We start from the raw sequence: 23,284 nt of genomic DNA, 5'->3' as shown, positions 1-23,284 counted from the left end.
CTTAGATTTATACCTTATTGTAGTCTATTAGGTATAATACAATAGTATTATAACTAAAAATAAAATATACATACCTTCATTTAAAAATATTTTACAGCTAATAATTGCTATCTATCTTCTGGGCTTTCAGTGAGTTGTAATCTTTTTGCTGGTGAATGATTTTGCCTTGATGTTAATGGCAGCTGACTTATCAAGGTGGTGGTTGCTGAAAGTTAGAGTGGCTGTCACAGTTTTTTAAAAGAAGACAGTACAGTTTTCTGCATCAGTGGGCTCTTCCTTTGGCTGACAATTTCTCTGTAGAATGTAATGCTCTTTGGTAACATTTTACCCATAGTAGAACTTCTTTCAAAATTAGAGTTACTCCCGTCAAACCTTGCTGCTGCTTTATTGACTAAGTTTATGTAATATTCTAAACTCTTCATTATATTAAATGGTTTTCATAGCATTTTAACCAGGAGTAGAATTTATCTCAAGAAACTACTTTCTTTGCTCATCCATTAGAAACAGCTCTTATTGGTTCAAGTTTTGTCATGATATTGCAGCAGTTCACTCACATCTTCAGGCTCCACTTCTAATTCTAATCCTTTTGTTATTTTTTGCCAAATCTGCAGTTAATTCCTCCACTGAGATCTTGAATTTCTCAAAATCATCAGTGAGGCTTGGTATCAGCTTCTTCCAAATTCCTATTTGTTTTGGTATTTTGACCTTTTTCCATGACTCATGAATGTTCTTAATGTCACCTAGAATGGTGAATGCATTCCAGAAGGTTTTTAATTTATTTAGCCTGGATCCATCAGGGGAGTCACTGTATATCACAGCTCTAGCTTTATGAAATGTACTTCTTAAGTAAGAAAACTTGAAAGATGAAATTGCTCCTTGTTCCATGGGCTACAGAATGGCTATTGTGTTAGCAGGCATGAAAACAACGTGAATCTCATTGTCCATCTCCATCAGAGCTCTTGGGTGACCAGGTGCATTGTCAATGAGCAGTAATATTTTGAAGGGAATCTTTTTTTGAGCAGTAGGTCTCAAAAGCAGGCTTAAAATATTCAATAAACCATGCTATAAACAAATTGCTTTTTAAAAAATTTAAATTTAGTTAATTAACATATAATATATTATTAGTTTCAGAGGTAGAGATCACTGATTTATCAGTCTTATATAATGCCCAGTGCTCATTACATCACATGTCCTTTTTCCAGGCTTTGTTGTTCCATTTCTAGAGCCCAGGCAGAGTAGATCTAGCATCATTCTTGGGCACCTAGGATTTTCAGAATAATGAGCATTGACTTCAACTTAGAGTTACCATCTGCATTATCCCCTAACAAGACACTTAGCTTGTCCTTTGAAGCTTGAAGCCTGGTATTGACTTCTTTCTAGCAATGAATGTCATAGATTACGTATCTGCTTCCAAGAGCAGGCTGTTTAATCTACACTGAAAATCTGTTGTTTTGCATAGCCATTTAGCATAGCCCTTAATGATCTTATTTAGATCTTCTGGATAACTTACTGCAGCTTCTACATCAATACCTGCTGCTTCATCCTGAACTCTTATGATATGAAGATGGCTTCTTAAACCTTATGAAACAACTCTGCTAGCTTCAAACTTTTCTTCTGCAGCTTCCTGACCTCTCTGAGCCTTCACAGAATTGAAGAGAGTTAGGGCCTTGCTCTGGATTATGACTTGGCTTAAGGGTAGTTCTGGCTGGTTTTATCTTCTATCCAGACACTAAACGTTTCTTTACATCAGCAATAAGACTGTTTAGTTCTCTTGTTATTTATGGGTTCACTAGAGTAGCATTTTCATTTCCTTTAAGAACTTTTCCTTTGCATTTATAGCTTGACTTTTTGGTGCAGAAGCCTAGCTATCAGCAAGCCTGCCCTGGCTTTTGATGTGCCATCCACATAGTTTAATCGTTTCTAGCCTTTGATTGAAAGTGAGAGAAATGAAGTTCTTCCTTTTGCTTGAACCTCTTAGAGGACACTGTAGGATTATTAACTGGCCTAATTTCAGTATTGTTGTGTCTCAGAGAATAGGGAGGCCCAAGGAGATGGAGAGAGGCCAGGATATGCTCAGTCAGTGGAGCAGTCAGAACACACACATTTATCAGTTAAGTTCACCATCTCGTGTGGGCATGATTCATGGTGCCCCAAAACAATCATAATAGAAACATCAAAGATCACTGATCAGAGATCACTATAAGAAAATCAGTAATAATGAAAATTTTGAAATACCATGAGAATTACTAAACTATGAGAGTGATGCAAAGTAGGCAAATGCTGTTCTATAAACAGTGCAAATGTATTTGCTTGACGCAAGGTTACTACAAAACCTTCAATTTGCTAAAAAAAAAAAAAAAATGCAGCATATATGATGTGCAATAATGTCGAATGTAGTAATATAAGGTATTCCTATATATACTTTAGTGCAATAAGCACAAAAACATGAATAATTATCTACAAAAATATAAATCTCTAAAAATAACATGCTAAACAAATGAATTCAAATAGTCCAGTAGTCACAAAAAATTCATATAGGTCAAAAATATAACTCTTGAAAGGAGGCAGTAGGTTTTATTTATGAGTTCTATGAAAACCACAAAAACAATTTCCGGTAACTTTTTCTAACATATTAATATGTGCCCCTGTAACTAAATTCATTTGGAAATCATAAATATAGTTTCTACATATTTTCACATTTAAAATGATAATTGTTCTGGTTTATAAAAGATGATTTATATAGACATTAAGATCTGATTACTAAAATATATGTCTTTATACCATTTGATACATTATTTGCTTCCTTATCTTAAAAGTTAATTTTCCTCAAATCTACAAATATAGAACTTCACAACATTAGCACATTATCAGAAACAGTATTTTATTCGATTCTTAACTGATCTGAAATGTTGTTATAAAATAATAGATAACAGAAAAAAATAACAAGGAGAATTAGGTCAACATTTTACTTTCTTTAATTGAACTAGAGCAGCATGAACTTGAACATTCTGAAAACAATGTTCAATAAGGCTTAAACTTGAAAAGTTATAATTAGAATTTAAATTTAGAGTACCAGTTGATTTGAACTAAGGTAAGTGTTACTGTGGGAAGCACTAGAACATGGTAATTTTAAATCTGCATAAGCTGTTGCCTGTCTCGGTATTTCTGTATTTCATACAAAGTTATCAATCCCTAAAAACATTACAAAAATTAGGAAAAGTTATAACAACAATATGTTGTAAAATTTGTCAATGACTGATCCAAAAATGTATGATTTAAAGAGGAAAGTCTAGTTAAGATTTTTTTTAGTTTTAATGTCTCGTTATAAATTTACATATTCATTCCAGTAGTACATTCACATCATTTGAAAGGTAGTAAGAACCCAGTAACAGCAAGTTTTTTGTTTTTGATCCTAGATGACACAGAGAGAATGTGTGTAAATATTTAAACCTGGATCATGGCCAAATACTATCAGTGTTTGTCATCTTTTTTTCAGTGGAAGCCAATTTCACTTAATAGTGCTAAATGATGATACTAATCTAAGTCATTTTGGCAAATGGTAAATTACAAAATTTTACTGAGAATGAGAAAAACTAAGTGGTTTATTCCTCTGAGTATTTTTTTGAAAACTTCCTTCTGGATCAGTAATACTTTAATAATAAAACCATCTAGCAACAAGGTAACCCTGGTTGAAGGGTTAACATATAATTATTAATATATAATATATTATTAGTTTCAGAGGTAGAGGTCACTGATTCATCAGTCTTATATAATACCTAGTACTCATTAAAGTTGGGTGGCAGTAAAGGTTAGGACTTATCAATATGACACTTTTCTGATACATTGCTATCTGTGCTGTCCATTTAGACTTGTTATATGTCATCTTAATCTTAAAAGATAAATTTCCAAAAATAGATCAACAAAACAAAAAGGGAGTATACAACTTGCAATGTCTCCTTGTGTCTTGTGCCTCCCACACACGATTGTAAACTAAGCATGTGGTAACACAGTCCACTAGTATGTGAGAACTTTGATTGTTGTGCATCGTCCATGTTTTATAGAGCTGGAAGCTTATATAATTTGAGAAATACTTCTTAAGAAAAAGAGTTTAAAATTTCAAGTACAAAATTAGGTACTTGAAATTAAAATTTCAAGTACAAAATTAGGGCTCCCTGATGAGCAGGGTACCTCCCTCCCTCCACCACCTGCTCCCTCTGCTTGTGCTCTCTCCGACAAATAAGTAAAAAATCTTTTAAAAAATAGTAACTGAATTTGAACTAAGGTTGAGTAGAAGAGCATGTCAATCCTGGAAGTGGCCTCTTGAAATGTCTTAATTTATAACTTAAGAGTATATTGGCCTGAGTTAGTCTCAACCAGGTTGAGATATCCTTTATTCATGCAAGTATTGGCCTAGTCAGGTACAAGACATGAAAATGAAATTTAAAGCCAAGTAGCTTTTATTTTCTTGACTCATTTAGAATATGACCATTTCCCAGAGGCATGTGAACACACTTAGTTGTAAATATCTAACATTTAAATTAAATTCCAACACTAAAACTATCCAAAAGTTAAAAAGTAAATGAAGTTATAGGATAATCAATTGGCAAGAAATATGGATACAAGATACATTGTGCATCAAACCCTAAAGAGTCTTGCATCATACCCTAAAGATTCATGAACTATGTCAAACTGAGGAGCATGGAGTTAAAGGGATATATTCTCTGCTACATTTTGCTAAAGACTACATTCAGTTATATGAATAGCAAAGAGACTCACAAGTGTATCAGCAAGTAAATAGACTGTAAACAGAACGATTAAGGAACAAAAATCTTCATGGTACAGATATAATAACAACTTAAAAACTGTTGAGGCTTACTCTCTTCAAATTAATGACTCCAGTTCTTTATAACAATTAAAAAATAAAAAGGAGAAATCATAGAATCAAGGAAAAATGAGAGAGACAGAATGTGTGGGAGGAGGCAAGGTGGCAGAAGAGTAGGGGACCTTGTTTCATGTGGTCCCTTGAAGTTAACTGGACATCTGTCAGACCATTCTGACACCCACAAATTCAGCCTGAAATGTACGAAAATGTATTTGGAACTCTACAAGTAGAAAAGCGATTGCTTTTTTGCAAAGTAGGAGGTGCAGAGTCATGAATCTGCAGTGAGATACCAAAAGATAAACAGAGTGAAGAAGGAGCCTCCATAAGCTGGCCACTGGAAAGTGGTATAACCCCAGAGCACCAAACTGGAACCCTTAGAAATCTGCTCCAGTGGGAGACAGCTCATTCTGAAAGGGGATGAAAAAGGCAGAATTCTAAGTGGGTCATTGTGGTCTCAGGATCCCAGGAGACACAGAATGAATGGGGGTGCCCGAACTGGTACAGTGCCCAAGTAGTGGAGCAAGGAAACTGGTTACAGTCAGTGAGCCAAGGAGGGGACTTGCAGCTTAGGTCACTGTAAACCTTGAGCTGGGCTGGTTGGGTGACCAATTTCTGCCTAAGCACCCTAAAAAGGACTGGAATGCACGGGCCATTTAGCATTCCCCTGGAGGAGTGAAACAGCTGCACTCATGGCCTCGCAACAGCTCTCAGGGGAGTGGCAGCCCCTGGAAAGGACATTAGGGCAACACCCAGCAGGTGTTCGGAGCAACAGACCAGGATATGTGCATAAGTCTGCAATTGCAACGGCAAACAAAGGACAGTGACACTTGGGAGTTGGGGAGGATTACAGTGGGCACGCATGGCAAGAGTCTGTGGAGTTTGGCATAAACAAAGGTGAAGACTCTCTCAGAAGGTTTAATGAAGATGGGGGGGGGGATCACGATCTTTTGGCTCTGGGCCACTTATGAAAGAAATTGAGGAAGACACAAAGAAATGAAAAAAAATTCCGTGCTTATGGATTGGAAGAATAAACATTATGAAAATATCTATCCTGCCCAGAGCAATCTACACATTCAGTACAATCCCTACCAAAATACCATCAACTTTTTTCACAGAGCTAGAACAAACAATCCTAAAATTTGAATGGAACCTGAAAAGACCCTGAATAGCCAAAGGAAAGTTGAAAAAGAGGGGGGAAAAGGCTATTGACATCACAATGCCTGACCTCAAGCTCTGTTACAAAGCAGTGATCATCAGGACAGTATGGTATTGGCACAAAAACAGAAACATAGGTCAGTGGAACAGAACAGAGAATCCAGAAATGGACCCTCAACTCTTTGGTCGGCTGATGTTCAACAAATCAGGAAAGAATATCCAATGGAAAAAAGACCATCTTGTCAATAAATGGTGTTGGGAAAATTGGAGAGTCACATGCAGAATAAGGAAACTGGACCAATTTCTTACACCATACACAAAAATAAAATCAAAATGAATGAAAGACCTCAATGTGAGACTCATAGGAATCTCATCAAAGTACTAGAGGAGAACACAGGCAGCAAACACCTTGACCTCAGCCACAGCAACTTCTTGCAAAACACATCTCTCGAGGCAAGGGAAACAAAAACAAAACTGAACTGCTAGGACTTCATCAAGATAAAAATCTTCAAAAACAAAAAATAAAAGATAAAAAGCTTCTGCATGGCAAAGGAAACAGTCAACAAAACTAAAAGGCAACCTATGAAATGGGAAAAGATATTTGCAAATGACATATCAGATAACTGGCTGGTATCCAAGATCTATAAAAAATTTATTACACTCAGCACCCAAAAAACAAATAATCCAGTCAGGAAATGGGCAGAAGACATGAACAGACATTTCTCCAAAGAAGACATACAAATGGCCAATACGCATATGAAAAAATGCTCCACATCACTTGTCATCAGGGAAATACAAATCAAAACTATGAGAAGGTTTGAAGTGGCAGGGGTGTGGGAGGTTGGGGTACCAGGTGGTGGGTATTATAGAGGGTACGGATTGCATGGAGCACTGAGTGTGGTGAAAAAATAATGAATACTGTTTTTCTGAAAATAAATAAATTGAAAAAATTAAAAAAAAAAACTATAATGAGATACCACCTTATGCCAGTTAGAATGGGTAAAATTAACAAGACCGGGAACAACAAATGTTGGCAAGGATGTGGAGAAAGGGGAACCCTCTTACATTGTTGGTGAGAATGCAAGCTGGTACAGCCACTACGGAAAACAGTTTGGAGGTTCCTTAGGAAGTTAATAGAGCTGTCCCGTGACCCAGCAATTGCAGTACTGGTTATTTAGCCCAAAGATACAGATGTAGTGAAAAGGGGCACCTGCATCCCAATGTTCATAGCAGCAATGTCCATAATAGCCAAACTGTGGAAGGAGCCAAGGTGTTCTTTAACAGATGAGTGGATAAAGAAGATGTGGTATATATACAATGGAATATTACTCAGCCATTAGAAAGGATGAATCCCTACTATTTAATCGACATGAATGGAACTGGAAGGGATTATGCTAAGTGAAATAACTCAGTCAGAGAAAGACGATTATCATAAAGTTTCATTCATATGTGAAACATAAGAAATTGATCAGAGGATCAAAAGGGAAGGGAGGGAAAACTGAATGGGAAGAAATCAGAGAAGGAGACAAACCATGACAGACTCTTGACTTTACGAAACAGAGGGTTGCCGTAGGGGAGGTGGTGGGGGTAGGTGAGTGATGGGCAATGAGGAGGACACTTAATGTGATGAGCACTAGGTATTATACACAACTATTGAGTCACTGAACATTACACCAAAAACTAATGATGTACTGTATGTTGGCTAATTAAGTAAATAAAAAAAAAAAACTTGTTATTTCCTTCAAAATAAAAAAAATAATAATGAAGAAGAAAGACAAAATGTTCCAGAAACAATTTGTGAGCCACAGATCTTACAGCCAACGCTTACATCACTGCTAAAGATTAAAGTCCTAGAGTTTGTAACTTACAAAGAAAACCATATTTGTATGGGCATGTTTCTTTCTCTTTGCTTTATATGAGTATATAAAAGTGCTTTATCATCTTAGATTAAGTCTTTGATATTCTTAAGCATTTGCTTTGACATAAGAACTTTAAGATCAACTTGTCAATTAAAACTTTTAAAATGATTTAAATTGTAATTCCACTGGATTTTACAGATTATTTGTGGTCAGAATTGGTCTTTATCACATATAATCTTTTCAGCCATAAGCTGAAAAGATTAATCAAGTGTTCACTTATGTTGGTCAGTAATGGTTGGTACTTTCTTCTCAACTTTATTGCATATCTTTTGCTTATTTTCAGTGAATAGTTACATACAAATTATGCCAGAGAACATAAAATAGAAAAAAGGCACCTAACTTATTTTATAAGGCTAGCATAATCTTGGTAGCAGTCAGGACTTGTTAGCTGTTAAGCCCAAGTAAAGTAATTGACTTTTCTTAAGTAAGAATACAGATGTGAAAGTCTTAAATAAAATAAAAGCTAGTTGAATACAGTAGTATATGTTTGTTATTACAAATTTCTTCATTGAATAATAAAGACCCGTTGTGAAAGCATCATGACACTCTTAGATAAAAAGGAAAAAAAACACATAATTATTTCAATTGGTGTACACTGAAATTGCTTCCAGTTTTTCATTGTTAAAAGTAATGCTGTCATTGCCAATCTTTAGACATACATTGTCACATCATTTCCTTAACATTTTCTATAAGTATATATAGGCAAATTTTAAATATTAATACATTGTTTAAGATGCATAATAAACAAACTTTTCCTGAGAGCGTTCATATATTAAATATTACAGGCCTATAGACCAAGAAGCAAAATTGAGGTTATTATATAAGTACTTGTATATAACCAAAAAAAAAAAAAAAACCAAACTTCCATTAATCTTTATTAACTAAATTAGAAATGCAATAATTGAGTAGTGTTGATAGTATGAGTTTACAAATGTAAATAATGGAATTTTCTTTTGGGGGAATAACATTTCACTTAAATTAGGGCCAAAATTTGATGTCCCCTTATGTTGGGCTCCCCGCCGAGGGGAGGAGGCGCCTGGGCCAGCTGGAGGCCTCTCCTTGGGGCTGAGCGGGATGGCGAGTGTCACGAACCCGGAACGCACCCACAGAAGACACCGGGCTCGGGAGGTCTGTCGAAGCAGGATCTCGCTTTATTGAGCAGGGCAGCGGCTTATATGGGGTGAGGGAAGGGAAGTGGGTTCAGCAAAGTGGGGGCCAATGGGGATGTGCCGTGTCGGCGGGAGTTGGGAGAGACACGCCCTGCAGGGGGTGGAGACTCGCGGGAAACGAAACTGATGGGAAACCGAAACCGCCACTTTGGCGCCTTTTTGGTCGGCCATGTGGGTTCCCGATCCGGAAGAGAAGGCCACCCGGCGCCATCTTAGCCTCTTGGGGCCCAACATCTCCCCCTTTTGTTTTTGTATGCATGACTTCTGTCTTAGGTCGCCGGCGGCAGGCCTTCAGGCTTACCCGTCATTGGGGAATCACACTGCTTTGGTGTACCCCCTGTCTTAGGTTGCTCTGCGTCCCCCGCCGGTCTTACCCGTCATTGAATATCATGCCTGTATAGGGGTTTGGTCCCTGACCTGGCGTGGGTTGTTCCTGCAAGGAATCCCATCCGCCATAGGTCGTGAGACTATTGATGGGGCCCCTCGTAGGACTCGTCGTCACGGGTGGCCAGTCTCTGGTATTGAACATGGACGTTCATGAGTTGAATGGCCTCCACTCTTTTTTGGACGAATTGGGCAATCTTACTGATAATACAGGGGCCAAAGGTCAGCAGGAGAAGTAGGGTTAGGATGGGCCCCAGGAGGGGGAGGAGAAAGGGAAGTAAGCCATTAAAGCTTGTCCAGAAGGGGGAGGTCATTAGGGCGTGGCGGCGCTTCTCTAGGTCCTCCTGTAGCTTCTTGATTTTGTCCCGTACAATACCCGACCGGTTGGCAAAGAAACAACATTCCTCCTGTAAAAACAAACATATGCCTCCCTTTTCGGCTGTTAATAGATCTAAGCCTCGCCGGTTTTGGAGTACCACAGTGGCTAAGGAGTCCAATTGTTCCTGGAGGTTTAAGATGGTTCCCGCTATTGTTTGGAGATCATCAATCATTTGTTGGGAGAGTGTTTTATAAAAATGGAGAGAGGTGCCCAAACCGGCCGACCCAGTGGCTACCCCAGCAGTGATGCCAAGCCCCAATAAGAGAGGGATGGCGGGATTGGCTCGAGCATTTCTCTCTGCAATTTGTTGGCATTCCTCCTTGTATAGGGCTGTCCACTTTATATATAAGGCCCCTGGAAGAACGGCCCTAGCTAGCGACCGCCAGCCAGCTGCTGTACATGGGGCATGGGCCAGACCTCGGAGGATGGTTTCTGTCCATGGGGCATTGGGCCCGTCCTCTAATACTGCCTTTTTGAGCTCCTTAAGGTCCCCAGGTTCCCATGGGTACCAAGGAGCCGGACGGTTGCCTCCTGGGTTAACGTAAACAAAGTGCTGCCAGGAGGCAGAGAAAAGATTCCCGGTTTTAGAGCTCATAAGGCCCAACAGAGGAGCAGACACCATGCTTTCCCATCAGCCAGGGGGGAGGGGTTAGGCAGTCCAAGTCAGGCCAGAGAACACAGGGAAACTTCCCCGAAACAAAGAGAGTTTCAGCAGCTGCTTGGGAATATTCCCTATAGTCTCTGTCTTGAGTTAGACCAACCCCAGTTGGCTCCAGTTATAGCCATTAACACGGGAAGTGAGTGAGGGAGAAGCCCCCACATCTATTAGGAGAAACAGAGAGAAATACAGCAAGAGTCCCCTTTGTTAGGGATGGCCCAGCAACCTGGGTTTACTAGAAGAAAGCACTAGAAGAAGGCTTATTTGCATAATTATTATCCAATATGTCAGGAGGAAATTTACTAGTTGACTCACCGAATCTGGTTTTAGCTCTTAATACCTATCTCTTATATTCCCTCCCGACATGTACGATGTCCTCAGATTCAAACGGGACAGACATCCTCCCCTTAAACAGAATGTAACCTTAATCAAGGGAAACACAAAGGGCAATGAGAAAGACACACAAAACAATTAACGAGCCGGCAAAGAAAGACGCTGCGCGATTTCGGTACAGAACCGAAAGTACAAATTCAAACGGCCAAGGGGAACCGCGAGTTTCCCCTGTGGCCCACAAACGAATGGGGCCCCGAAAAAGCGGGCCCCTCTAATCCCTGGGGCGTCCCCCAGGGTGGCAGGGGAGAAGTCCGAGTTCGTCAACTCCTTCTCAAGCTGCCCAAAATACGAAGCAACAACGTTGTTGTACGAAACAGAAAACAGAGCACCGATAACTGACAGACGAGACAGACGAACAGGGGAACAGGAACATCGATATGGAAACACAAGTGCTGGCCAGCTTACCTCCCGGTGGGAGTCGGTTGGGTCCTTGGGCAGGAGTCCGATGATCTTTATTGTTGGCTTTGGAGGACCCGCGTGCGCGAAGAAAAAGGCGGGAAGGGGGAGTGAGGAGGGGGAGTTGGACCTTATTACTCAGCAGAGAAGCATCCTGCCTACGTGACTATGCGGACCCCTGCCTACGTGACTATGCCTCAGCTATTAGCAGAAGGTATCTTGTTCAAACAGGAGACAAATGTCACACCCTAAAAGCCAAGCGGTTACAGAAAGGCAAAAGAGCGGTTAAATTGGTCAACAACTGGGGGAAGGGTCTTTCATTGCAAGGGGAGGAGGGGTATTCTTGCACAAGCGGTTACAAGAAGGCAAAAGAGCAGTTAATTAGTTAACAACTGGGGGAAGGGTCTTTCATTCCCCCCCTTTTTCTTTATCATGGATAGAATCTTATATCCATTTGTCCTGTTCAGTCTGGGGCTCAGTTTGTTTAAGGAGTTGATATTGCTGCGTCAGTACCATGGTCTGGATTACTGACAAGCGGTCTTTTATAAACTGTACGAGTTTATTTAAGATACAAGGGCCGATGGAGAGGTTTAGTAGAAGTATAATAAGGGGCCCTAAGATGGTGGATAGTAAGGTGGTGAGCCAAGGAGATCGATTAAACCAATTTTCAAACCAGCCCTGGTGGGATTCAAAATCCTTTTTTCTTTGGGCTAGTCTTTCTCTGAGTTTATCCATGGTTTCCCTAACAACCCCTGTATGGTCCGCATAAAAACAACATTCTTCCTTGAGGGCTACGCATAATCCCCCCTCTCTCAAGAACAATAGGTCCAACCCTCTCCTGTTTTGTAGGACCACCTCGGAGAGGGAGGTTAGGGATTTTTCTAAGGCAGTGATATTGAAGGCCTGGTTACAATTGGGAGTCTCCTGGTGGAATGTTACATTTCTGCTATCAAACATCCTTGTTAATGAGATTTAGGTTTAGAAGAAATTTAACTTTATTTACCTTTCCTTCTACCTCCGCCTCCTTCAGTTTTTCATGGAGGGTAGGGTGACATTAGGGCTATTGATAAGGTAACTTCTTTGTTGTAAATCTCAAGGACATTTGCAAACCAAGGGAGACTCCTACCCTGCAGGACTGTGATTTCTGCAAGTTAGCTATTTATCGTTTTATGGCAGTCAGGGGTGCCTGAGGAATGCTACACATATGGAGGGGAGCGGGTGAAGGGGGGGTACAAGGCGCCAGCTTTTGCTTTGTCCTCAGCCAGCCTCCTGCTCCCTCATCATTCCCCCCTGAACAATTTTGACCCTTAAATCTCTAAGGTGGTTGAAGGTGGAAGGTCTCATCTTCTGTAACTTCTTCATGCTGAATAGGGGCGTAGAGCTGTCCCTACCTGCTCCGGTCAATATTGGTCAGGGTAGGGACGTATAAGGGAGTTACGAAAGGTGGAGGCAGCTGAATCCAGCGCTGACAGTGAAGAGGCGTCCTCGTGTGCGATAAGGATAAAACATTGTCCTATGCTCTGGAGTGGGGGAGCAATAAGGAGGCGGAGGAGTGGGCGCTGATGGTTGGAGGAAGGGGTTAGTAGAAGGGGGGCGCGTAGGAGGGCCTTCAGCCCGAGATTTGGGTTGGAGATCCGGGGGCCAAGGAGCTGCATCAAAGGGATCTAGCGAGGGATAGAGCCTCTTTGGTTTAACAGGGGGGTCTCCAGTGGTGTTTGAGACGGTGGAGGCGGGCTCCTTTGAGGGCTGGTGGGATTCATTTGGGGCAGCTGCTTCGGGAGGGTTGACATGGGCTTTGCAAACTAATTGTTCGATACGGTCCCAGGTGTCCCAGTCAAAGAGATTACTTTCAGGCAGCCAAGGGGCGGTTTAATAAGGGTTTCCCATGTTTTGAGAGCCTGGGAGTCGGTGAGGGAAAGACCGCGGCTCTTCAGAAGGAAGCGTAGGGATTCTAAGGAAGGGTCATTTTTAGAAAAGGACTGCCCCATAGCTTATGGGGGTACACTCACCCATAGACCGATTGGCCCGTCAGCGAGAAGAGCGAGGTTCCTCACACGGGGCACCAGTTGTTGGGCTCCCCGCCGAGGGGAGGAGGCGCCCGGGCCAGCCGGAGGCCTCTCCTTGGGGCTGAGCGGGATGGCGAGTGTCGCGAACCCGGAATGCACCCACAGAAGACACCGGGCTCGGGAGGTCTGTCGAAGCAGGATCTCGCTTTATTGAGCAGGGCAGCGGCTTATATGGGGTGAGGGAAGGGAAGTGAGGTCAGCAAAGTGGGGGCCAATGGGGATGTGCCCTGTCGGCGGGAGTTGGGAGAGACACGCCCTGCAGGGGGTGGAGACTTGCGGGAAACGAAACTGATGGGAAACCGAAACCGCCACTTTGGCGCCTTTGTGGTCGGCCATGTGGGTTCCCGATCCGGAAGAGAAGGCCACCCGGCGCCATCTTAGCCTCTTGGGGCCCAACACCCTTATTTAAAAAAATCTATTGCAAACTGTTCATCTATTAATACTGATCTGTGATAAGATTTTATGTATTTCACTTTTGCAAATTTCTTTCTTCATAGATAGATACTGCCACATATTAATATCAATTCATGGGCATATGGTTTTAATTGACTATATTCACCTATTAAATGAATAGATGAATAGAATTTTTATGATTCTATTAACTAAAAGACCTAATGCCATTTAGCATGTTATTTTATTACAAATTAATCACTTCCAATTAAATTCCTCAGATGCATAAATGGACTTTGGAATATGGAAATTTCTGTTGCACTTACATCAAGGTTGAAAAACACTACTGTGGACCAAAATCAGAAAATATATTGCTGCAGGAATTTGTATAGAATAGAGATCTCCTTTTATTTCTTCACAATTCAGGAAATGTATAACACAGCCTGACATTACTTGCCAGTCAAAAAAATGGCAGCTATCACTGAAATTACTTTATCATACTATTAAGTTTCATGTGTAAATACTATTTTGCCTTGCAGTTTTAGGTTGAAATATTTTTAAGTCTATAGCCATTTAGAATTAAATAAGAGTGGTGAGCTCAATTCTTCCAGCCATTTAAAAATGTAAACACCATTTTTAACTTGAGAACTATACAAAAGGCAGTCTATAATTGGCCCGTAGGCCATAGTTTATGGACCCCTGCTCTATAAAGTCTTATATTCCCAGTAAATCTAAATGTCTGATTCTCCAAAACTGTAACCAGTAAATATTCCTTTTCATAATTTATGTTAATTCCAGTATAGTTAACAAACAGTGATATTTTAGTTTCAGGTACACCATATAGTGATTCAGCAATTCTGTTCATTACAGGTGCACATCATGACAAGCGTACTCTTTTTTTTTTTATTAAATTTATTTATTTTCCGCATAACAGTATTCATTATTTTTTCACCACACCATCCGTGCCCTCTATAATACCCACCACCTGGTACCCCAACCTACCACCCCCCTGCCACTTCAAACCCCTCAGATTGTTTTTCAGAGTCCATAGTCTCTCATGATTCACCTCCCCTTCCAATTTCCCCCAACTCCCTTCTCCTCTCTAACTCCCCATGTCCCCCATGCTATTTGTTATGCTCCACAAATAAGTGAAACCATATGATAATTGACTCTCTCTGCTTGACTTATTTCACTCAGCATAATCTCTTCAAGTGCCGTCCATGTTGCTACAAAAGTTGGGTATTCATCCTTTCTGATGGAGGCATAATACTCCATAGTGTATATGGACCACATTTTCCTTATCCATTCATCTGTTGAAGGGCATCTTGGTTCTTTCCATAGTTTGGTGACCGTGACCATTGCTGCTATAAACATTGGGGTACAGATGGCCCTTCTTTTCACGACATCTGTATCTTTGGTGTAAATACCCAGTAGTGCAATGGCAGGGTCATAGGGAAGTTCTATTTTTAATTTCTTGAGGAATCTCCACACTGTTCTCCAAAGTGGCTGCACCAACTTGCATTCCCACCAACAGTGTAAGAGGGTTCCCCTTTCTCCCCATCCCCTCCAAAACATGTTGTTTCCTGTCTTGCTCATTTTGGCCATTTTAACTGGTGTAAGGTGATATCTCAATGTGGTTTTAATTTGAATCTCCCTGATGGCTAGTGATGATGAACATTTTTTCATGTGTCTAATAGCCATTTTTATGTCTTCATTGGAGAAGTGTCTGTTCATATCTTCTGCCCATTTTTTGATATGATTGCCTGTTTTGTGTGTGTTGAGTTTGAGGAGTTCATTATAGATCCTGGATATCAACCTTTTGTCTGTACTGTCATTTGCAAATATCTTCTCCCATTCCGTGGGTTGCCTCTTTGTTTTGTTGACTGTTTCCTTTCTGACAAGCGTACTCTTAATCCCCTTCACCTATTTCACCCATCCCCACCATACGCCTCCACTCTAGTAACCATCAATTTGTGTTCTATATTTAAGAGTGTTTCTTGTTTTTTATCTTTTTTCTTTGCTCATTTTTGTTTTGTTTCTTAAATTCCACATATGAATGATATCATAAGATGTTTATCTTTCTCTGATTTATTTCACTTACCATTATACTCTATAGCTCTATCCATGTCATTGTAAATGGCAAGATTTCATTTTTTTTTTATTAAAGGTTTTATTTACCAGAGAGCGAGTGAGACAGAGAGCTTGAGCGGGGTTGGGGGCTGGGGGGAGAAGCATAGGGAAAGGGAGAAGCAGACTTCCACTGAGCAGGAAGCCCAATGCAGGACTCATGACCTGAACCAAAGGGGATCGTGACTTGAGCCAAGATCATGACCTGAGCCTAAGGAAGATGCTTAACCAACTGAGCCACCCAGGCTCCCCAAGATTTCATTATTTTTTTAATGACTGAATAATATTCTCTTGTGTGTATGTACCACATCTTCTATATCCATTCATCAATCAATGGATACTTAGGCTCTTTCTGTATCTTAGCTATTGTAAATAATGCTGCAGTAAACATAAGGTGCATGTAAAACCTTTGAGTTTGTGTTTTTTGCATTCTTTGGGTAAATAGTGGGACTGCTGGATTGTAGGGTAGTTCCATTTTTTATTTTTGAGGAACCTCCATACTGTTTTCCACAGTGGCTGAACTAGTCTGTGTTCCCTCCAGTAGTGCAATAGGATTCCTTTTTCTCCACATCCTCGCCAACACATGTTGTTTCTTGTGTTGTTGATTTTAGACATTCTGTCAGATGTGAGATTGCGGTTCGATTTGCATTTCTCTGATGATCAATGGTGTTGAGCATCTTTTCATGTGTGTGGTTGGCCAGCTATATGTCTTCTTTGGAGAAATCCATGTTCATTTCTTCTTCCCCATTTTAAATCAATTTTTTTGTGGGTTTTGGTGTTGAGTTGTATAAGGTCCTTACGTATTTTGGATACTAATCTTTTATCAGATATGTGATTTGCAAATATCTTCTCCCATTCAGTAGGTTGTCTTTTAGTTTTGTTGATTGTTTCCTTTGCTGTGTAGAAGTTTTCATTTTCATGTAGTCCCAATGGTTTATTTTTGCTTTTGTTTTCCTGGCCTCAGAAGATATACCTAGAAAAATGTTGCTATGACTGTCAAAGAAAGTACTGCCTGGGCTCTCTTCTAGGATTTTTATGGTTTCTGGTCTCGCATTCATTTCTCCAATAGATTTTGAGTTTATGATTATGTCTGGTGTAAGAAGGTGGTCCAGTTTTGTTCTGTTACAGGTTGCTGTCCAGTTTTCCCAAAACCGTTTGTTGAAGAAACTGTTTTTTTCCAAAGGCATATTCTTGCCTCCTTTGTTGGAGATTAATTAACCAAGAACACCAATAAACATGGGTTTATTTCTGGGCGCTTTATTCTACTCCATGGATCTATGTATCTGTTTTTGTGCCAGTACCATACTTTTTTGATTCCAGCTTTGTTAAAATCTGGGATTGTGATACCTCCAGCTTTGTTCTTCTTTTCAAGATTGCGTTGGCTATTCAGGGTGTTTCTTATGGTTCCATACTGATTTTAGGATTATTTGTTCTAGCTCTGTGAAAGATGCTGTTGGTATTTTAAAAAGGATTGCAATAAATCTGTACATTGATTTGGGTAGTATGGACATTTTAACAATATTGATTCTTTTCCTCCATGAGCATAAAATATCTTTCTATTTGTTTGTGTCATCTTCAGTTTCTTTTATCCATGTTTTATACTAAGGGTATTACCTCCTTGGTTAAATTTATTCCTAGGTATTTTGTTGTTCTTACTGCAGTTGTAAATGGAATATTTTTCTTAATTTCTCCTTCTGACACTATGTTTTAGTGTATAGAAAAGCATCAGATTTCTGTATATTGATTTTATATCCTGTGACTTCACTGAATTCATTTACCATTCCTAGTAGCTTTTTTTCATAGAGTCCTTAGGGTTTTCTCTATATAATATCATGTCATCTGCAAATAGTCCGGGTTTTACTTCTTCCAATTTGGATGCCTTTTATTCCTTTTCCTTGTCTGACTGCTGTGGCTCGTGCTTCCAGTACTGTGTTGAATAAAAGTGGTGACAATGGATATCCTGATCTTAGGAGAAAAGCCTTTACAATTTCACCAGTGAATATGATGTTAGCTGTGGGGTTTTTTTAATATATGGCCTTTGTTATGTTGCAGTGTGTTCCCCTAAACTTACTTTGCTGAGAGTTTTTTATCATGAATGGATGTTATACTTTGTCAGACCCTTTTTCTGCATCTATTGATCTTTTTTTTTTTTTTAAAGATTATATTTATTTGTCAGGAAGAGAGCACAAACAGGAGACGTGTCAGGCAGAGGAGGCAGAGGGAGAAGCAGGCTCCCTGCTGAGCAAGGGGCCCGACATGGGCCTCGAACCCAGGACGCTGGGATCATGACCTGAGCCAAAGGCAGATGCTCAACGGACTGAGCCACCCAGCTGTCCTAATCATATGATTTTTATCTTTTCTCTTAATGTGATGTATCATGTTGATTGATATGCAAATATTGAACCACCCTTGAAACCCAAGAGTAAATTCCACTTGATCGAGGTGAACGATTTTTTAATGTATGTCGGATTGTTTTGGTGATATTTTGTTGAGTATTTTTACATCTCTGTTCACCAGAGATACTGGCCTGTGATTTTCTTTTCTTGTAGTGTCTTTATCTGGCCTTACTATCAGGGTAATAGCAATCTCATAAGTGAAATTTTTATTTTAAATTATTTGTTTATTTATTTGACGGAGACACAGCAAGAGAGGGAACACAAGCAGGAGGAGTGGGAGAGGGAGAAACAAGCTTCCCACCAAGCAGGGAGCCTGCTGTGGGGCTCGATCCCGGTACCCTAGGATAATGACCTGAGCTGAAGGGAGATAGACACTTAATGACTGAGACACCCAGGGGCCCCTCATAAGTGAATCTGGAAGCTTTCCTTAGTCTTCTGTTTTTGGAATAGTTTGAGAGAATATGTATTAATTCTTCTTCAAATATTTGGTAGAATTTACCTGTGAGGCTGTCTGGTCCTGGACTTTTGTTTCAAGGGAGTTTTTGTTTGTTTGTTTGTTTGTTTTTATTTTAAAGATTTTTATTTATTTATTTGAGAAAGAGAGAGATCATAAGTAAGCAGAGAGGCAGGCAGAGAAAGAGAAGGAAGCAAGCTCCCTGCTGAACAGAGAGCCTGATGTGGGGCTCAATCCCAGGACCCTGGGATCATGACCCAAGCCAAAGGCAGAGGCTTAACCCACTGAGCCACCTAGGTGCCCCTTTTGGGAGTTGTTTGATTATAGATTCTATTTTCATTGCTGGTGATTGGTTGACTCAAATTTTCTGTTTGTTCCTGCATGACCCTGGGAAGATTATATGTTTCTAAGAACTTATACATTTCTTCTATATTGTCCAATTTGTTGGCATAAAAGTTTTCATCATGTTTTCTTATAATTCTATTCTTTGGTGTTGGTTGTTATTATCTCCTCTTTTACTTATGATTTTGTTTATTTGAGCTCTCTCTTTTCTGAGTCTGGGTAAAAGCTTATCAATTTTGTTGTTCTTTTCAAAGAACTAGCTCCTGGTTTCATTGACCTGTTAACCTGTTTTTTTAGTTTCTGTTTTATTTATTTCCACTCTAATCTATATTATTTCCTTTTGCTGTTTGGGGCTTTGTTTCTTCTTTTCCTAGCTCCATTAAGTATAAGTTTAGGTTGTTTATTTGAGATTTTTCTTGCTTCTTGAGTTAGACCTGTATTGCTATAAACTTCCCTCTTAGAAGAGCTTTTGCTTCATCTCAGAGGTTTTGGAATTTTATTTTCTTTTTCATTTGTCTCCATGTAATTTTTTATATCCCCTTTGATATTTAATCTCCGTGTATTTGTGTTCTTGATAAGTTTTTTTCCTTGTGTCTGATTTCTAGTTTCATAACATTGTGATCGGAAAAAAATGCATAATATGTGTTCAATCTTTTTGAATTTGTTGAAATTGTTGTGGCCTAACCTTGTGATCTGTTCTGGACAGTAATCTGTGTGCACTTGAAACAAGTGTATTCTACTATTTTAAGAATGAATGTTCTGAATAGATCTGGTCCAGATCCATTGGTTAGATCCATCTGGTCCAGTGTGTCATTATAAACCACTGTTTCCTTGTTGACTTTCTTTGTGGATGATCTATGCACTGATGTAAATGGGATGTTAAAGTTGTATCACTATCAATTATTTCCTTTATGTTTATTAGCTGCTTTATGTATTTAGGTGCTGCCGTGGTGGGTGTGTAAATATTTACAATAATTATACCTTCTTTTTGGATTATTCCCTTTATGATTATACAGTGTCCCTTTTCCTTTATTACAGCCATTGATTTAAGGCCCATTTTGGGGGCGCCTGGGTGGCTCAGTGGGTTAAGCCTCTGCCTTAGGCTCAGGTCATGATCCCAGGGTCCTGGGATTGAGCCCCGCATTGGGCTGTCTGCTCAGCAGGGAGCCTGCTTCCCTCTCTCTCTCTGCCTGCCTCTCTACCTTCTTGTGTTCTCTGTTGAATAAATAAATAAAATCTTTATTTTAAAAAAAGCCGATTTTTTTTCCAGCATAAGTATTGCTACCTTGGCTTTCTTTTCACATCCATTTGCATGGTAAGTGCTTTTCCATCCCTGCAATTTCAATCTGCATGTGTCTCTGATCTGAAATGAGTCCCTTCTTTATCCCTTCCATCACCCTGTCTTTTGATTGGAGCATTTTGTCCATTTACATTTAAAGTAATTATTGATACTTTTTGTCATTTTATTACTTGTTTTATGGCTATTTTTGTAGTTCTTCTCTGTTCCTTTGTTCTCTTGCTCTTTTCTCTCATGGTTTGCTTGCTTTCTTAGCTATATACTTGGATTCCTTTGCCTTTATTTTCCACATATCTTATTGCTAGTTTTTGATTTGTGGTTACCATTATGTTTATATTTAACATCTTTTGTATATCTGTGTTTAGTTGATGGTTGCTTAAGTTTGAACCCATTTTAAAAGGACTACATTTTTACTCTTTTTCCATCCCTATTTTATGTATATGGTGCCCTACTTTACATCCTTTTATTCTGAGGCCCTTGATTGATTTTTATAGATTTTTAAATTTTAATGCCTTGTTGCTATCTACTTTTCTTTCTCTTGCTTATGGTTTTTCCTTTCTACTCAGAGTCCCCTTTAACATTTCTTATAGGGCTGGTTTAGGATGATGAATTCCTTTAATTTTTGTTGGAAATTCTGTTTCTACTTCTGTTATGAGTGATTGCTATGCTGGATAGAGTATTCTTGGCTGCAGGATTTTTTTGTTCAGCACTTTAAATATATCATGCCACTCCCTTCTAACCTACAAGTTCCTGCTGAAGAATCACTGATAGTCTTATATGATTTCCCCTGTATGTAACTGCTTTCTCTTGCTGCTTTTAAAATTCTTTCTTTATTTTATTTTATTTTATTTTTGCCATTACAATTACTATGTGTCTTGATGTGGACCCTTTGGGTTGTTTTGGGGGAAATCTCTGTGCCTCCTGAATCTAGATTTCTGTTTCCTTCCTCAGATTTGGGGAGTGTCCAGCTATTATTTCTTCAAATAAATTTTCAATCCCCTTTCTCTCTCTTCTCCTCTGGGATTCCTATAATGTAAATGTTGTTATGTTTGCTGAGGTTGTTGACTTCCATTTTTCTATTTTCATTTTTCATTAGTTTTTCCCCTCTCTCTCCAGTCAGCTTGATTGCTTTCAATTACTCTCTCCCGCAGGTTCCTGATCTGTTCTTACACTTCCACTAGTCTGCATCTAGTGTATTTTTTTATTTCAGTTATTGAATTCTTCATCTCTCATTGGTTTTTTTTTGTTTCCTCTCTTTTTTGAAGGTATCATTGAGTTCTATTTTTCTCAGTCTATTGAAGTCTAGTGAGTGTATCTTTATGACCATTACTTTAAATTCTCTATCAAGTATATTACTTATCTCCATTTCATTTAGCTCTCACTGTGATTCTCTCTTGTTCTTGTGTCTGATGTTAGGGTCTGTTTCTCTCTCCTCTCCACATCTGCATTGTCCCTCCTTCCTGGGGACAGTCCTGTGGGTCCATTCGGTTCCTGACAGCATCTCCACCTTTCCTGCCCTCTTTATTGTGACTTCTCTGCATTTACCTGTAGAGAGTCTGGTCTGCCAGTCTTTGGATCATTTCCTGGGTTACTTACATTGATGGGGGTGTTACCTAGTTGTATTCACAGGATGAGGTGAGCTTATGATCCTCCTATTCTGCCATCTTCCCTGAAGTCTCTGCAACCAGTGAACATTCTGAACTTTTAAAAATTTAAACAATTTGAAATCACACTTTCCCAATTGCATTTATTTGAATATTAATAAAGTGAAATATCTCTCTTGAGTATAGGCCATTTTTATTTCTTCATTGTAAACTGGTTGTTTGTATTCTTTCTCCATTTTTTTAGAGATTTATTTATTTATTCTAGAGAGAGCGGGAGAAGGAAAGAGAGACCTTAAGCAGACTCTCTAATGAGCAGAGAGCCCAATGTGGGGCTCGATCTCACAACACTGAGATCATGACCTCAGTTGAAATCAAGAGTCAGACACTTAACTGACTGAGCCACCTAGGTGCCCCTTTTTCCATTTTTATCGCACTAGTATTCCCACAATCTTTTGCACACCAAAAATAGTTCAAAATAGTTTTTAGTGGCTATACGTACTTTAGTATTATTTTACGCTGCTTTCTCCCACACATCCAGTCCAAGACTCCTTCCATATTCAAAGATATACCATTGCCTAGCAGAACTGTTTTTTTAATCTTCTGTACATATATGCACCATATACTAATTCTGTCTCTTTTTCTCTATTTTTCCTCTTATTTGTCCTTCAAGACTCAGATCAAGGACCAGTTCCTTCTCTTTAGCTCCAGAGCAAATATCTGTGCAAATATCTGTTATAAAACCTATCACACATGATGTAATTAACTGTTGTTCACAATGGTCTGTCTCCCCACTGGACTGACAGCTTCCTGAGACATGGAACTATAATTGACCCCTATATCCCAGAACAATGCCTAACACTTAGTAGGCGCTGATTATTTGTTGACTGTAAGAGTTCAAGATTAGTAATATGAATCATGTTAACAAAATAGCATGTGCCAGATACATAAGTATCAGAGACAAATTTGTATAGTTGTATTTCTTGCAAAATGCTTATCATAATATGATATATAATTTAATTTTGAAGAAGTCATCTTGGACATTAAAATCTCACCAAAGAACATAGCAATAAATGTTTTCATTTCCTAACAAAACTGAGTATGTCAAACCTTTGGTTTAAAAACTTGTCTTTTTCCCTGAAGAATTAAAATAACTTACTTAAGTAATGTTATTAGGTATAGTTATAATCTACAATTTAAGAAAATTTGCTTATATTAGCAAAGAAAACTGAGAGAATTAAAACACAAAAAATTATTCATCAGCCATGTCTGTTTT

General features: G+C 39.2%; 1 protein-coding gene across 6 annotated transcripts in view; it reads left to right on the top strand.

Moving 5' to 3' along the window:
- Positions 1 to 23,284, top strand: part of WDPCP (WD repeat containing planar cell polarity effector) — a 518,631-nt gene that overhangs the window by 310,945 nt on the left and 184,402 nt on the right. The gene's annotated exons all lie outside the window — the stretch shown is intronic.

This window comes from Mustela erminea, chromosome 7 (genome assembly GCF_009829155.1).
Source record: "Mustela erminea isolate mMusErm1 chromosome 7, mMusErm1.Pri, whole genome shotgun sequence".
NCBI classification, from domain to species: Eukaryota; Metazoa; Chordata; class Mammalia; order Carnivora; family Mustelidae; genus Mustela; species Mustela erminea.
This window is presented reverse-complemented; position numbering and strand designations above follow the sequence as displayed.